A 16,276-nucleotide genomic window follows, 5' to 3' on the forward strand; every position below is an offset into this window, starting at 1 on the left:
CCCTCCTGGAAATACCATGAGATTTGCTGTTCTCATGAGATTTCAGCTGCCTCCGAACTTGAACTGGAAAACAGGTCCCTTTGGGGTTTGTAAATAGAAATCAAAGAGGGTCTGAGTTTGCTCCATTACTTTATGAGGGAAATCTAATTTTAAAACCGTGACCAGGGCACTAAAATACGGAAGCAGGCAGCAGCCTGAAACCTGGCTTTTTGCCCAAGCCAAAATAGAAGAAGAACCTTGTAACAGGGTGGCTTGCCCCAGGATTTCCAATAAGGCCAACCTGGGGTTAAGCCAACCTGATTACAGAATGAGCTCCGCCTGAAGGGAATCTGGCAGTTCCCCATAAAGAGCCAGGCTTATGGGGTGATATGGTGCAGCTAGGGAAAGAGCTGGATGGAAGCTCAGAGCAGGGAGGGATCCTAACCAAACAGAAATATTGAGGAACGTTTGCCAGGCAAGGAGGCCTGGGAGAGACTGTGACAAAACAGGGGAAAAAACTGGGAGCCCCAGAAGGAAAGCAAGAGCCTTGAGGTAGGAAGTGGCCCAGGGGGACCCGGGAAGGGGTGGACTGAAGATTGTGAGCTGCCTGGAGGTCTGAGTTACCTGATGGAGAAATCATCACAGTGTCAGAGTGACTATCGGCAGGGGCTGCTAGCCCAGTCAGAGAGTGGTAATTCCTAATGGTGAGTAGACTCCTTTACAGCCTCCAAAGTTCTCGGTTTTGCATCTAAGTGGTACTGCAATCAGCAGTCCTTTCTGTGACTCTGGAATCCAGCTCAGGTTTTTTTAGACACCTTGAATGGTGACGCAATGCAGCACGGGCTGTCTAGTTAGTCTGGGAGCTAGAGAAAACCACAGGGTCTGTCTGTCTAGCAGCCTCAATAATAATTAACGCTAGTGTTTTTCATCCATAGATCTCAAAGTGCTTTGCAAAGGAGATTGGTCCCACTATCCCCATTTTACAGATGGGGCGGGGGGGGGGGGAATGAGGAACATAACGATGAAGTGACATGCCCAAGGTCACTCAGCCAGCCTAAATCCTGTCCAGTTTCTATTCATTGCCAAGTGGGTTCTAAATATGTTTAAACTGTGCTATCTGAGACTCCATCCCAGAATGCTTTAATAGTCACCAGACCATGGATCTGATTTGTTTGGGTTCTGCTCTGGACTCTGTGTAGGAACTGAAGTAGGGAGAGCGAGGTGACTTGATCAGTTTCATAGCTCCTGGGATTTCGGAGCTGGCTTGGGAGCCTGCCTAGCCAGTGATCTCCAGGCTGCTGTAACTCTGGTCTAGTCTACAGGAGAAAGTGGTATTGGATGAGTTAATTTGGTGCAATCACATGTGTGGAATCTTGCATGTTGATGTGAGTGCCATTACTGATTGAACTTACTTTAGTAAGCCATCAACTTGACCTCACTTGATAGGCACTGCTAAACTGAAACAAAGGTGGATACGCAAAAGAGCTGAGCGAACTAAACCAGCACAGCTTTGTTGTGGCGCTGAGGCCTTGCTCTCAGCTGCCATAGGCCCCCAAAGGGACCTTCTCAGCAGTCAAAGATAGCCAGAGAGCAGCTGTGCCTCCAACACATTGCTGCAGCTGGGAAGAAGGTGGCTTAGAGTATATAAATGTACAAACTCATAAGTGTACATTGAGGAGCAAAGAACGTCGGCCATACTTACAGGATGGGGGACTCTATTCTGGGCAGCAGTGACTCTGAAAAAGACTTGGGGTTCATGGTGGATAATCAGCTGAAGATGAGCTCCCAGTGTGACGCTCTGGCCAAAAGAGCTAATGCGATCCTGGGATGCATAAACAGAAGAATCTCATGTAGGAGTAGAGAGGAACCATGTCCCGTTCTGGTACCTGCAACTCAGGAAGGATGCCAATAAATTGGAGAAGGTTCAGAGAAGAGCCACAACAATTAAGGGGTGATGTGATTACAGTCTGTATGTATCTGGGGAGGACACATTTAAAAAATGAGCCTTTCAGTCTAGTAGAGACATGTATACAATCCAATGGCTGGAAGTGGAAGCTAGACAGATTCAGACTGGACATAAGGCACACATTTTAATAGTGAGAGTGACTGACCATTGGCACTATTACCCAAGAGTCATGGTGGATTCTCTATAATCGACAACTTTAAAATCAAGAGTGGATCTTTTTCTGAAAGATGTGCTGTAGGCTGCCTAGGCATTATTTTGGGTAAGTTGTCTAGCCTGCACTCTACAGGTGGTCAGATTAGATCACAATGGTTCCTTCTGGCCTGGGAATCTGTCGGTACCACCTGGGGAAGGCTCACGTGTCGGGGGAATTCCCCAGTAACCAGATCTACGGGTTCTGCAGCAATGATTCCACACCACTCTGTTCTGCACTCTACCCGAGACTTTCTGCTGTCGGAATAACTTTCTCTCAGAGTACAAAAAGATTTGGGACACAATTTGTTGTCCTCTTTTGGCAGTACCCCTTGAAGAGTCTTGGAGAGTTTCTCAAGAAAGTAGCTAGGACACAGAGAGCTAATTTCACCTAGATGGCTCGGAATAGGCTGATTTATTATTGCAGGATCTTAAAGCTGCAGTCAAAAGTTGGCATTTATTTCTCCTCTTCTATCCCACCCCACTGCCTATGCTTGAGGAAGTGCTGTGATCTCAGGGCTAGCAGATACAGTGGGGCTTAATGCTATTCCGTTCACCCAAGCAGCCAACCATAAATGCATTTTTCAGAAGGAAAGACAACTCCCATAACTTTTAAATTAAAATTTAAAAGCCCTTAATTACAGAGGCATAAATCACTGGGAGGCCTTTAAATCTTCATAATCTTTGATGGCCCGGCATGTATCATTTCCAGTTGCATCCTCGTTGACAGGGGACAACAAACCCTGGGCAGTAACAACCATGCTTCCTAAGAGGGACTGTGAACAGTTCTTCTGTTCTCCAACAGGATGAGCAGTGATGACACGCCGTAGGCAGGCCCTTCATTTGGTTTTAAGTTGGACAGTCCTGCTTTTGTCTGACTTGTTCCCTGTCCAGAGTGATATAAACCAGATGTGGTTTACTGGTTTTGTCTGGTATCCCGCATGGCATGGAGGATGGGGCCATTTTGAAGTTCACACTGCGCTAGTGCAGGGGGCAGGGCAGTCTGTTCTTCAAAATGGTGTCCTCCCTGCAGTGTGACTTTGTATGCACTGTGTGTGCAGAGTCATGCCGGTGGAGATGGGCCCAGGCCATTCCTGGAAGTACTGGAATGCCTAGTATTTATTAGTAACTACCGTAACACACAGGTTGGGGTGAGTAAGTGGTGTTGGGACTGCTCTCATTTCAGTTCGTTGGCAGTACAAGCTAAAGGGTGAGGTCTGTCTTCACACAAACTGTTCCGAGTGGTACCAACCACCAAGAGTGGATGCAGTTATACCAGTATAAAGGTGACTATACTGGTATAGCTCATTCCTGTATGGGCAGGGGAGTAAGCCATGAGAGCTGGCTGGAAAATGTTGAGTTTGGGGGGAAATATTGGAACCCAAAATATTTCTATTCGCATTTGCTTCATGGGAGCAATGGTTTGGGTGCCTCATACTCCCATTCTCCTGCATAGGCCAGGCTCCTGGTCGGACCATGGGTTCCATGATGCACCCTGGTCTCTTCTGATGGTGAGGGAGAAGCAGACCCTACAGGTGTCGCTCAGGGTGGGAATATCACCCACTCAGAATAGGGTTCCATGCTGTGCTTGGATGGGAGGCTGACCCCTGTCTGTTCCTGATCTGGTGGCATGTTGCTCTGTAGCGTGGTGCCATGTCTCTCCTTTCTCCCAGGGTCAGGCACAGATTTTCCTCATTGCTTTTGGATGCAATATCTCTTACAGTGCCAGATAATCTGAGGAAATCTTTCTCATACATCCTCGTATTTGGTAGATTGGACCAGTGAAAGACGTGGTTGCTTGAAACCCTGACTTCCCAAACTGGCCCTACCACTCATGGGTTAATACCACCCCCCATCCCCCCGCCCCTGCAGGGAAAACATGCCAGCAGATAAGAGATGCGATCATTGTTTATAGTGCATAGTGCCTATCGTAATGGCTCTCTGATTTATTATTATTATTAATCAATCATTACAATAATGATGTGTTAGTGCTGCTTGGGTGAATTTTTACTTTGGCATTTTACTTTGACATTTCAATGTACGTCAAGGGGAGCCCTCACTTATGATGAGGAGCCGTTTGGTGTGGAGTTTAAAGCCAAAACCTAAAGACTCTAAAAGTCTTGTCTTGCTTGGACCACTAAAAACTAGTGACTTCCACTTATCCCCTGGAGACAATATCCTTCCATCTCCTCTTCTCTCCTTCCCCTCCCGCCATTGAAATAGGGTCTAATTCCTTCTTGTCCCACATGGAGTATGGTCACTGTATGTGTAGCCCTCCTATGGGAATACCAGGATTACACTTACCTGCGCCTTGTCTCTTTACGAATTGAACGTCTGCTGAGGGGATTAAAGGGGAGCAGGGAGTGGCTGCAGCAGCAGAGTTTGGTATGCTCTGGAAAATCTCTGCAGCAGGGGAGCTTGCGCCAGCTGGGTGTGATATTTTTGGATACTAAGCAGTGAAACTCCAGTTTTAAAACGGTCCCTGGTCTGGGAATGTAAATGCATTCAGGTCACGAGTGAATGTCCTTGGGGAATGGCAGTGACTGTCTTCCACCACCAGCTATTGGCTCAATAAATACAATGGGCCAGATCAAGTGGGTGTAAATCTATCTCCAGTAGAGCGAGGCTGTATCACAGCAGCTGAGGATCTGGCCCAATATATACTGTCAACTCCCAAGGCTTATAAAGATAAACATGTACAAAATTGTGTTAAAACCCAATGTATTTAGATTGTAATCTCTTTGCGGGGGGGGCAAGGTCCCTGTTTCCATTCCTCTCTGTAGTCTACCTAGCGCACAGATGGGGCTATATTACATTAGCACAAAGGGGAAGTGACTTGTCCAAGGTGTCCCAGTGAGTTCATGGCAGAACCCAGTCCGGTGCCCAATGTATTGGACCATATAACATGGCTGTGTGCCATTTTGATAGCTAAAGTGCTGCACGGGGCCTTCCGCTGGCTATCCACACCAAAGTGAATTTTACCTCAGAGCCTCAAAATGTGCTGAGGGCTCTGGCTACTTGCAAACGGGGAGAAGGGCCAAATTCATCAGAATTTATTCATAACTAACAGGTTCAGCTGGTTGAAATGAGAGTGTCCTTTTAATTGTCTCAGCCATACAAAAATGAAGCTTTCCACATAACGGCTTCCTAAGTAACTGTCAGTCTACTGTAGAAACTGCTACTAGAGTTGGCTTTTGATTGGCCGATTGTATCACCCACTGCTTGACTTTATTTTCGCTTATTAAAATTGATCCTAAATAAATTTGATATGCCCCAAATTATCTCCCTTAAATTAATTCGAAGGCAATTTGTCTCCTACTAGATTTGCTGCCATGTTAAATCTTCCAGTGCAAACACAAGTTTGTTGGGTCACTCTAATTAATTTGATTTCACATTTCCACCTCCCCCCTCCCCGTTATATTGAATTATTTGGAAATAAGAGATAATGCCAACAAAATAATATGCAGTGACAGGACCGTGGTTTGCTTCTTTGGAAGAAGAAAAATGGTGAGGTGGTTTATTTTTGATTAAATGCCTCAGCTTTGCCTTGGCATTTATCTTTCAGTGGCAGTCCCCGATCAGACACAATGCATAATTCCATTAACATTATCTCTCTATTCATTTGAGAGGGGCTTCAGTGGGGCTTCATAGATATAAAGGGCTACAACATGCACAGCAAGCTTATTCCTTTTGCAGCTTTTATTCCTTTGGCAGTTTATTCCTTCATCGGGAACTTGTATAAAAGCAGTTACAGGGGTGGGGGTGGGGCTGTTGTCAAGTCATGAGATGAGACATTAACTGAGTTTAAAGGGACAGCATTATTTTATTTGTCTTATGGTAGTGTCTAGAGAGGCTGCAACTGAGATTTGTACAGCAGGCAGCACAACGGGAACCAGTCGCATAGTTAGAGACAGTCCCTGCCCCAAAGAGCTTGTAATCCAAACAGTTTAAATAGAAATGTCGTCCAGCAATGGGGAGTGACAATGATCAGAGGCATGGAGAGACGTCCATATGAGGTGAGCCTGAGGAAAAAATCTGACTGTTTCGAGGGGGCATGAATCAGAAGGGATTCAAGGAAGGTATACAATATAATGAATGGCCTAGAGAAGGTAAACTGAGCACTCCTACTTTCTTGTCCTCAAAATACAAGATCAAGGAATCTTCTGATCAATCTGGAAGGTGACCAATTTAAAACCGATTGAAGGACATACTTTTTTTAATACAGCCTAATTAGCTTGTGCGGCTTGCTTCCAGAAAGTGTTATTGAGGCAAAGATCTTAGCAGGGTTCAAAAAAGGAGTGGGCATTTTATATGGATAACCATATCCACTTGAATAAAATAAGGTTCCAGGGTATATGCTAACCACTAACTGCATGGCCTGATGAGACTTCTATAGATGTCATCTATGGGGTGTCTGGCACCTTCCTCTGAAGTGTCTAGTCCTGGCCATGGGCTGAGACAGGATCATGGACTAGACAGATCACTGCTCTGCTCTAACCATTTCTATGCACCTAGATGCATAAGGAGTTCAACTCCCTGCTCTAGATGATGTGACACCAACTCTTACAGGGAAGGCCCAGTACTGCAAAGGGGTCAAAGACCTTTCAAATTCACTCCCAAAATGGTCCATTTTCATAGCAGAATAACCCTCCTGGTGCTGAAGCTAAAGTAGTGACACCTTAGTGTAGGTCCTACACATATACAAAGCAGGGCAGAGGGCTGTCATAGTGTGCACAGCATCTGTACTGCTTTAACTGCAGGACCTAGCATACATGCATGTTTGTTTTTATTTGTAAGCACTGAGTAATGGGAAGGATCGATCGACTAAGCCCCTCTACATTGAGATAAAGAGGATATTCCCTTTGAAAATGGGCAACTTTAAAGGATGGTTACATAAAGGGACTTAACAGCATTCTTCTAACTGTAAATAAAGGATACAGTGGGGACTGTCCATTGATTCTTTAACAAGTTCTGTTGTTCATCAGGGAAATGGATTTCACTTCCCCTTCCTGTTTCTTTCTTCACTAACCCCTTTCTTTTCTGTTCTTTCTCCTTCTGTCCTCTTTAGTCTGATACCATGGTGATGAGGATGGTATGCAAATATAGGCGTTCTTTGTCTTCTTGTATCTCGCCCCCTATGAAATCACGCCCCTCTCTTTCCATGCCTGGTTGTACCACCTACTATTACCAAAAATCATGAGTCAGAACCCCCAGGATCAGGAGTGATTGCTACAGAGCGGTCTGAGTATCAGCCACCAGAGAGCCTTGGGATGTACTTGGGTGTTTAGTCCAGGCTGCCACAGCTTTGCTGCATTCGCTACCCAGGGCCGGCTCCAGGCACCAGCGCAGCAAGCAGGTGCTTGGGATGGCCAACGGAGAGAGACAGCATGTCCGGCTCTTCGGTGGCTCCCTCAGTCCCTCTCGGAGGGAAGGACCTGCTGCCGAAGAATGAAAAAGCCGATTGCGGATCCCCCCGACCCTCTCTGCCACCCTTGGCATCAAAAACGCTGGAGCTGACCCTGTCACTACCCAGGCTAGCTTGGATATGTCTACATTGGCTGCTATCAGAGAACATGAAACAATGGGTGTTACCATACACACTCTAATGAGCTATTAAGGTAATAGCTCACCTTAACTGATCATTCTTGTTAGTGTGTGTGTGTGTGTGTGTGTGTGTGTGTGTATATATATATATATATATATATATATATATATATATATATATATACACACACACACATACATACACCTTCCTAATGTATTTTCCACTGCATGCTTCTGATGAAGTGGGCTGTAGCCCACAAAAGCTTATGCTCAAATAAATTTGTTAGTCTCTAAGGTGCCACAAGGACTCCTGTTCTTTTAGCTCTGTACCAGTTACTCTGCCTCACCCCTCCATGCTGAACATCCCAGGTCCTTATCTCCCTGCAGTATTCTCCCACCTCCCTTGCTCGATATTGATTGTTCTTCCTATTTGTATTGTCCTCCATAATGAAAAGGCAATGAATTTGTCCTCCTTGTATTCTGTCATTCCACCTGCCTGCTTCCGTATCATGGCCCCTTGGCCTGTCTCCTGCAGTTTGAAATGTCTTCTCTCTCATGTCCTCTTAATTCCACAGCGCCGGGCTACGCTTTATGCACTCCTTATCATTGTCCTCGCTGGTCCCCTGGATCTCATTTCACCCATCCTTCCTCCAGCTGCCCCTTTGCTGTTTGGACGCACGAGAGCCAGGGTCTGACTAGAATGGCCCACAAACATTTGAAGTGTGGGAGAAGAGGAATAGTTCAGTGGGGTTCCGAGGACAGGCAGCTTTTCAGGGACCCAAAGGGAGAGGAAGGAGAGCCTCGATGGTTGGAAAGCGTTTGCAAGATGAGGTGAAGGGGTTGGTAACTGTCTGTCGAGCACTACCTTGGTAGCATACCCCAGGGCTAGGCGGCGCTAGCAAAATGGGAACGAATGTCTTGTCGGCTGAGCCCCTCTGGGAAGAAGCAAGACCAGATCCTTCTTCTCAACCCACCATGTGGGACAAGAGGGGAGAAAAAAGGATCCAGAGCCGTTCACCTTGTGGTTGAGCGCCACATCACCACCTTCCCGGTGTTGGTCCCCGGCTATTAGAGAGACAAGGTGGGTAAGGTAATACATTTTATTGCACCAGCTTGGGGTCTTTCTGTTGTGTTTCACCAACATCAGTGGGTCCAATAAAAGAGATTATCTTGCTATTATCTCTCTAGAGAAGAGAGAGATTGGAGTGTTGTGGGGGTGGGGTGGGGAGTGGGGGCAGGAGGGGTGGAAGATTGGGAGACTGAAAAGCCTAAAAGTGTTTTTAGACCTAAGGGGGTAGCAACCAGGAGATGGGGGAGGGGGGAGAATAAGGCTGAATAATCAGGAACAGCTTCCTGCCAGTGCGAGCTGTTTGACTGGGGAACAGTCTCCCAAGGGAAGTGGTGAAAGCCCCATTGCTTGAGTTGAAAACTAGACTGGATAACGCAGCAGAATACATACTGTAGGGAAGAGTCCTGGACTGCTGAGGGGAGGAAGAGGGAGGACTCTCTAAACTATTAGGTCTCTCTGATCTCTAATGATCTGATTTCTGACCATCCCCCTCCTGCCTGTTAACCAATTTTTTCTCACAGGGACAATGAGAAACGACTCCTAGGCACCTGCAAAAACTGATGAAAACAAGTCTGATAGGCAACACATCTAGTACACGAATAGTCCAGCTGCTTGGCAGTGTCCAGAAGGGAAACATTTTAATGGGCACTGATTGACCAGAGTGTCTCATTGTGTAGCCTGGTGTTTCATATGCACATCTGCAAATGTTAAGCTGTGCACTACTTATCTGCTGCCTCACAGAGGGAAAATTTTGCAGAAGGGGAGAAACTGTGGCACAGTGGAGTTAAGTGACTTGCCTGAGGTCACGTAGCCAGTCAGTGGCAGAGAAAGGAATGGAACCCAGGCATCCTTCCTCCTGCTGGATTGCTAGGCCAAGCTCATCTTTGCTCTAGATGACCCGGTCCTATCATGTCCCACTGCATGCCTAGTTATATCCTAGCAGCAAGAGCATATGAGTGGGGGGGGGGGGGGCGGTGCTTTTTGGACCCCACACAAGTATGGTAAAAAGAGAGAGACAGGTGCTTTCCAGATCCTCCTTGGGACTCACTCCTTCCCTGTCACTTGAGTATTTGTACCTAGATTCTCCTCCAGAAGCAGGCAATTGACTACGTTGCTGACAGAATCCTGTTCTTCCCACGTTCCCCCCTCCCCTTCTCCATCCTCCTCTTCATTGCCGGCTGTTTGTGTTCCCTTTCCAGCCGTTCTGTCTTTTTTTTTCCTTGTGTGCCCATACTGGAGGCTGATAAAACTGCAGAACAAATGAGCAGCTTTCTGAATCTTGTGGAGCTTGGGGGGGAAAAAAACACCCCAACCCCCAGCTGGCATTAGGGACAAGATTGTAGATCCCTAGAAGGTAGATCTGGAAAAGGCCTATCGGGTTATTCTAATTTTAAATCTCTCAAGCGAAGATTAAGGGACAAGACTTCTTGCTTTTCACACATACTTCCCACCTCCTTTTTCCTGGCAACAACCGAGGGCATGTAGTCTGTGCAGTCGGCTGGTGTGGTCTCTTCTAGTCTCAGCCAATCCAGAGAGCGATACTTGGTCTCCATTTGTCCTAGGAGTGTAAGGAATGACCATGCTAAGCACTGGACCAGCTTTAAAACCAATTGTAATGAAATTTTTATACTCCAATAGCAGGATGAAGACTTCCTTTGTCAGAGACAAAAATGGTGACAGCTCGATAGAGGAGGCCAATTTTGTTTTGGGTGTCGGCCGAGCTGGTGAAGTTGTTTAAGCTTCAAACATCTGAGGCGGGGGGGAGGGGGTGAAGCGGGTGGCCTTCTGCGAGCTGCGTCACCATCCTGAGTTCTCATTGTTTCACTGTGGCATTTAGTGTACAGAAAATTAAATTAACAGCTTTTGATTGAGGGTGCTCCTTCAGGATGCTGGAGCAATAGGAGGTGTCATGCTAGGATAACCCAGGCCTGGAGCAGCTTTGTGAGACACTAGGCGAAATGATGGCCGTAAGGGAGCTGAGAAGTGGCATTATCCCAGCCACGTGCATGCCCTAGAGTGCGTCTGGGTGCAATTACACACTGTCAGGAAAACCCCTAACCAGGCTGTCTTGCGTGTCTTGTGTTTTTTGTTTTGTTTTTTTTAAATACACTCCTCGCTGTGGCCTGTGGTTTCCAGAGCTGCTGAAATTTCGAGCCCCCTGCAGGTGGCGCTATAATTTAGGTTTTTAACTCTGATTCAGCCCAAGCTAAAAAATCCTCAAGCAGCATCAACTGATTTATTGAGCAAGAATATCTGGCTTTTATCAACTTAAATACAAGGTTGGCTTACAGACCTGTAAAATGGTAGGAGGAGAACAACTTGGAGGGTTCTCCCCACCCTCTTTTATTCTTTTTTTTAATTGGCTTCCGTGCCCTGTAGTTAGGGGCAATTGAGACTTACGGGTAAAAATACCCTAGAAAAAATGTTTTTCTGCTTAGAAGCCTTGGATGTTGTCATAAATGCTCCCTGTATGTGGTTGGATAACAAGGGACAAAATGAAAGGATGTGTATGCTGTGAGCTATACACCCAGTCACCATCAGGGAAGAAATCTCCAACCGTTTAAATGGGCAGTGTGTCAACTGCATCAAAATCTAGGACATTATTAGCAAAGGGATGCTAAACAGTATGTTTTTGAATGTGGAGCAAGGGGAAAATCAGGCATTGCAGGTAGAGTGCATGGAAACAGCTCTGATTTGCTAAGCTCTCTCCACCCTAATGCACAATGAGGCCTCGATTCTGATCGGTGCACATTGGGGGGGGGGGAAATAACCCCAACTATACATACAATATGATGGGGGCTAATTTAGCTACAACTAATCAGAAAAAGATCTTGGAGTCATTGTGGACAGTTCTCTGAAGATGTCCACGCGGTGTGCAGAGGTGGTCAAAAAAGCAAACAGGTTGTTAGGAATCATTAAAAGGGAGACAGAGAATATATTATTTCCCTTATATAAATCAATGATACGCCCACATCTTGAATACTGCGTACAGATATGGTCTCCTCATCTCAAAAAAGATATATTGGCACTAGAAAAGGTTCAGAGAAGGGGAACTAAAATGATTAGGGGTTTGGAATGGGTCCCATATGAGGAGAGATTAAAGAGGCTAGGACTTTTCATCTTGGAAAAGAGAAGACTAAGGGGGGATATGATAGAGGTATATAAAATCATGAGTGATGTGGAGAAAGTAGATAAGGAAAAGTTATTTACTTATTCCCATAATACAGGAACTAGGGGTCACCAAATGAAATTAATGGGCAGTAGGTTTAAAACAAATAAAAGGAAGTTCTTCTTCACACAGTGCACAGTCAACTTGTGGAACTCCTTACCTGAGGAGGTTGTGAAGGCTAGGACTATAACAGCGTTTAAAAGAGAACTGGATAAATTCATGGAGGTTAAGTCCGTTAATGGCTATTAGCTAGGATGGGGTAAGGAATGGTGTCCCTAGACTCTGTTTGTCAGAGGGTGGAGATGGATGGCAGGAGAGAGATCACTTCCTCTGGGGCACCTGGCATTGGCCACTGTTGGTAGACAGGATAATGGGCTAGATGGACCTTTGGTCTGACCCAATATGGCTGTTCTTATATTCTAAGTATTTGCCACTCCTCTGAAAGTTGTGGGTGCTCAGCAACTCTCAGGATGAGAGTCTTTGCATCTACAGAAGCAGCAAAGAATCCTGTGGCACCTTATAGACTAACAGACGTTTTGCAGCATGAGCTTTCGTGGGTGAATACCCACTTCTTCAGATGCAAGTGGTGGAAATTTCCTGGGGCAGGTATATATAAGCAAGCAAGAAGCAAGCTAGAGATAACGAGGTTAAATCAATCAGGGTGGATGAGGCCCTGTTCTAGCAGTTGAGGTGTGAAAACCAAGGGAGGAGAAACTGGTTCTGTAATTGGCAAGCCATTCACAGTCTTTGTTTAGTCCTGAGCTGATGGTGTCAAATTTGCAGATGAACTGGAGCTCAGCAGTTTCTCTTTGAAGTCTGGTCCTAAAGTTTTTTTGCTGTAGGATGGCCACCTTAAGATCTGCTATAGTGTGGCCAGGGAGGTTGAAGTGTTCTCCTACAGGTTTTTGTATATTGCCATTCCTAATGTCTGATTTGTGTCCATTTATCCTTTTCTCTAAGGAAAAGGATAAATGGACACAAATCAGACATTAGGAATGGCAATATACAAAAACCTGTAGGAGAACACTTCAACCTCCCTGGCCACACTATAGCAGATCTTAAGGTGGCCATCCTACAGCAAAAAAACTTTAGGACCAGACTTCAAAGAGAAACTGCTGAGCTCCAGTTCATCTGCAAATTTGACACCATCAGCTCAGGACTAAACAAAGACTGTGAATGGCTTGCCAATTACAGAACCAGTTTCTCCTCCCTTGGTTTTCACACCTCAACTGCTAGAACAGGGCCTCATCCACCCTGATTGATTTAACCTCGTTATCTCTAGCTTGCTTCTTGCTTGCTTATATATACCTGCCCCAGGAAATTTCCACCACTTGCATCTGAAGAAGTGGGTATTCACCCACGAAAGCTCATGCTGCAAAACGTCTGTTAGTCTATAAGGTGCCACAGGATTCTTTGCTGCTTCTACAGAACCAGACTAACACGGCTACCCCTCTGATACTTTGCATCTACACAGCACCGGTTGATCCTGCTGTCATTAAAATCAATAGCAAAAATAAATAAATCTGGATGACAGTTCTCCAGATCTGGATAATATGTCCTGGGGCTCTTTTACTGCAGCTATTCATAGGGTCAGAAGAGGCCATATGGGTTATCCAGTCTTGACCCCTTTCTACCCCCACAGCTTTGTGCATGAAAGAGCCTATAAATAAAGTCTCATTTGTCACTCATCCTTATGGAATCCAGAGATATGAGCAATATATTGACTTGAGCCATTGTTTTAAGAAGTAGAAAGAATCACATTGATTCGTCTACCTCCTCAGATTAAAACAAAAAATTGGTTAATCTACATCGTCTGTTTTAGGGATAGCTGAGTTTTAAAGGCAGAACTGACTTTCCCAGTGATTTTCATATGCATTATTAAACGGAAGTGCAGGTAAGAATGGGCATTAAATAATACTGTACTATTCACAATAGCAGTGATCTGCAGAGGTTATTCACCTGCCATTGTATCTTGCAGATTTGTCTTGCTCTTCCCATGTCATTTGGCTGTGTTATTACTCTTCAGGCTTCACATGGCATTCATTTCTCTGAATGAAAACAAATGATTCCTTGCAAGACGCAAGAGATAAAGAATAATAAATACATTTTATGCACCACCTTAAGAAAAAAAATGCCCATCCATCAGGAAATGTAAACCAGGGCTCAGGCAACCCACATGAATATACACACCCTAGGGAGATAAAATTTGTTTCAAGGAAAACATAATATTGTTTAAAAAAATGTACTGGTGCAAAAGGGGAGGGAAATAGCTTTCTGCCCAGTGTTGTACTGTGAGCATTTAAAGGTGAAATACAGACTATTCAAAACTTGATATTTGTTTGTACTGTGGCATCACCTCGAGGCCTTGATCAGCTCACCTTGTGCAAGGTGCTGTACACGCACCTAGTGAGACACAGTCCTGCTCCCTAAGAGGTCACAAAAATACCTGTTATTTTTGTAAATAACTAACACGGCTGCTCCTCTGAAATCTATTAGTTTTGTATTTATAGTGGAGCTCAGAGCTGCCAGGTAGGAATTTGTGGGGGCATTGGGCTGAGTTCTGCACAAACACGGACAGTCCTGCAGAGGCGGGATTGGTACCTTAGACTTCCCCCGGCTGGAGGCTGTACATGGCACCCGTGTATAGCGCTGCACATGCATTTCTCTTCCCTTTCTGTCTTGGACATTTGTCAAGCGTCCATCACCATAGCATCTGTTCTGCTTATCTTATACTGAATTGAGAGACAGACCTGTTGCTCTGGCTGCCACTAATTCCTTAAAAGCAACGCCCACCCTTCCCCCCGCGCTGCTGCAGACAGGGTCTGTGCCCTCTTGAGTTGCACAGGGCTGGCCCTTTACCTGGCAAGAGGAGGTGCGATTTGCCGGGGGGGGGGGGATTTTAAGTCTCACGTGCCTGATCTGGAAGGCAGCGCGGGGGGGGGGGAGGAGGCTAAGCCGAGCAAAGATTGATTAATAGGAGCGGATAAAATAAATGATGAGCTTTCCCCCTTCCCCGCGGCGAAAGGAAGAAGCAGCCGGCGGAACAGCCGCTCCAGGCGGACCAGCCTTCAGCCAGGCGGCGGGAGCGACCGCCTGTGCTTTCCCCAGCCCCTCGCTACCCTGGTCGGATCCTCCCCCGTGTGCACAAGAGCGCACAAGGCGGGGAGGGGGGGGCAGCGTGTGAGGGGTTTTTATTTTTGAGCGGGGGGGGGGGAGCAGCGTGTGTGTTCGCTGCCTTGAGCCCTTGTCTCCCCCTTCCCCCCCCCCGGCAATGAAATTTCACAATTAGCCCAATCAGGTTGGAGATCCTAGGTGTCACTAGCGAGTAGAGACTGGGGGGGCAGAGTGAAATCAAGGCAGCCGGAGTTGCAGGCTTGGCAGCGCTTCAGTGCACGCGCCGCCGCGAGCCGGAGGCAGCCGCGAGCCGCGGAGAGTTTGGTGGCCGCCGAGCTCCAGCAAACTTTGAGCGAAGCTGCCGCGGGAGGGGTGGAGGGAGGCGAGCCCGGGGCCCCTCCAGCACCCGCCGCGCCTTGGAGCGGGGGCCGGACGCAGGAGCAAGTGGCCGGGAGCGCTGCACAGCGGGATCGGGGAGGGTGGATTTTGGGTGCCAACGCCGCCCCCACCACGTTGCTACAGGATCGGCCTGGGCTGTTTGGGCTGGAGGGGGGGGGCGCTTGTGTGTGTCTAAAGACTGAGCCACCCCCTTCCCCCAGCCACCATTGGAGAGCGAGCCAGAGCCAGCGCCAGCGCCGGCGGGAGCAAGGCTGGCGAGACAGCCGCAGTGGGCGCCCTCCCCGGCGGGCACAGAGCAGCCGCGGAGCCGGGCATGGCTGAGTGAAGAAGCCCCGGGTCGCCTCCGCCAGCCCCGGGGGAACGGGCGGAGAGGTGCCGCTCCGGACCGCAGCCCAACCCGCGCGCTCAGCGCCGGCCCCCCCGTGCTGATTGGGGGGGGGAGGGAGGGGGTATTTTGGGGGAGGGGGGGGGGCTGGCGGGGCATTTCGTCTCGGACGCTGGAGGAAGGAGCTGCCCGGCGCGGGGACGGGCTCTGGGCGCTGCAGCCGTGGAGTATTGGGGGGATCGGAGACACATTTCCAGAGACACCATCTGCAGTGTCAATGCGGCGCCTGCACTGAAGACCGGGGGAGGGGGGGAGAAGAAGGAAGAAAAAAAAAAAGCAGCTTTCCCAGGTAAGGAGCCAGCCCGCCAGCGTCCCCGAGCTTCGCCAGCCCGGGGGCGTAGGGGCAGGTAGAGACCCTACCTCCCCTGCCACACCTGGGCGCTTGGCAGGGTGGGGGGGGGGGGAATCCCTGATGCTATTAACCAAGGGGGAGGGATTCCTTAACCCTCCCCCCAGAGCCGG

At 47.5% G+C, this 16,276-nt stretch overlaps 1 protein-coding gene across 4 annotated transcripts in view; it reads left to right on the plus strand.

Moving 5' to 3' along the window:
- PLXNA4 (plexin A4) overlaps positions 1-16,276 on the plus strand; it is a 684,054-nt gene that overhangs the window by 17,027 nt on the left and 650,751 nt on the right. Inside the window, exon 1 of one of the 4 annotated variants that reach the window (XM_045028642.1) lies at positions 330-683. The exons of 2 other annotated variants lie outside the window; for them this stretch is intronic. The gene's annotated coding sequence lies outside the window, so the exon portion shown is untranslated. Of the gene's footprint in view, positions 1-329; positions 684-15,941; positions 16,104-16,276 lie in introns of those variants that run through there. One more of the 4 variants, XM_045028659.1, reaches the window with a different exon arrangement.

The sequence above is a fragment of the Mauremys mutica genome, chromosome 1 (assembly GCF_020497125.1).
Source record: "Mauremys mutica isolate MM-2020 ecotype Southern chromosome 1, ASM2049712v1, whole genome shotgun sequence".
NCBI classification, from domain to species: domain Eukaryota; kingdom Metazoa; phylum Chordata; order Testudines; family Geoemydidae; genus Mauremys; species Mauremys mutica.